Source organism: Cebus imitator, unplaced genomic scaffold, assembly GCF_001604975.1.
Source record: "Cebus imitator isolate Cc_AM_T3 unplaced genomic scaffold, Cebus_imitator-1.0 Scaffold230, whole genome shotgun sequence".
In the NCBI taxonomy this organism is placed as follows: Eukaryota; Metazoa; Chordata; class Mammalia; order Primates; family Cebidae; genus Cebus; species Cebus imitator.
This window is the reverse complement of record NW_016107545.1, coordinates 623,254-624,850: the sequence shown is the minus strand read 5'-3', so window position 1 is coordinate 624,850 and position 1,597 is coordinate 623,254.

The window sequence follows — 1,597 nt, the reverse complement described above, 5'->3', positions numbered from 1 at the left end:
CCAGGCATAGTGGCACATGCCTGTAATCCCAGCTACTCAGGAAGCTGAGACAGGAGAATCACTTGAACCCAGGAGGCAGAGGTTGAGGTGGGTCAAGATGGCAATACTGCACTCCAGCCTGTGCAACAAGAACAAAACTGTCTCAAAAACAAACAAACAAACAAACAAAACCAGGTGGATATAGACAAAAAGTATAAATCAAGCTAGCACTTACAAGATTTTTGTATCATGCTGAAAGAAAATGGTAGGCTGGATGTGGTAGCTTCTGCTATTGGGAGGCAGAGGCAGGATGACTGCTTGAGTCCAGAAGTTGGAGATGCCTGGACAATAAATAGTTCGCAAATGCCTAGGTAACAGTTCGCAAAATAAACTTTAAAAACAAAACAAAAAAAACTAAGCTCTACAAAAAAGTTTAAAAATTAGGCATGGTGGCAACCGTCTGCAGTCCCTGCTGCTCAGGAGGCTCAATGGGAGGATCCCCGGAGTTGGAGGCTACAGTGAACTATAATCCAAGCCTGGATGACAGAGCGAGAACTCATCTGACCAAAAAAAAAAAAAAAAAAAAAAAAAAAAAAAAAAAAAAAAAAAAAAAAAAAAAAAAAAAAAAAAAAAAAAAAAAAAAAAAAGAAAAAAAAAAAGCCATGTTTGTGTTATGACTATACTATTTTACAAATAACATTTCTTTTTAAAGTGAAAAAAGAAACAAGAGACCTTGCTTTGATCACTGTAATTGTATGGGTTGCAGTAGAGAGTATTTAGCATGAGGAGAAGCAAGCATACATTATTTAAAAATATTCCAAAATACCTTAGAGAAGAGAAATAGTTCACATAATGCTACTCTTATTAGGGTGCTTTAGGAAAGACAGTGAAGGATATAGAGGAATTTAAAACGCTAAGACTCAAGAAGACATAAAAGATACAGTGACATGCTTGTGGGGACAATCTGTAGATTCACTTGGCTAAAGGAGACGTAAGATTTCTAAAAAGGGTAATGGAAAAAATTACAAACAACTTAATTCATTCTTTAGACCTCATTTAGCCTCAAACTGGAACCTGTGAACATAAGCTCAGGAGTAAGTTTTATGAGCATATTTCAACCAAGTGTAAATAAATTATAAGCATATTCTAGACTACGTGGTTAATTAATTTGAGTAGAAATTCAGAACTAAAATAATTTTTTGAAATAAAGACAGAAGCACTTATTTAATGTTCTTCATGAAAAAACTAATACTTTGTAGGCTTCTTATAAAATCTTACCTCAAACTGCTAAGACTAAAAAAATCACATACAATTGCTAAAGCATTGGTGAAAGATTTCATCACATGTTGGATTGGAAATGTTCAAGTACCACCTTCACCATACCTTTTGACACTTTCAACCATCTAATAATATGGAATAGTGACTCACTAAAGAAATAAAGCTAAAAAAATATTTTTTATACTTTGATCAGGTTCTGAAAGACAAGGCCTGGTTTAAGAATAATTTTTTGGCCGGGCGCGGTGGCTCAAGCCTGTAATCCCAGCACTTTGGGAGGCCGAGGCGGGTGGATCACGAGGTCAAGAGATCGAGACCATCCTGGTCAACACGGTGAAACCCC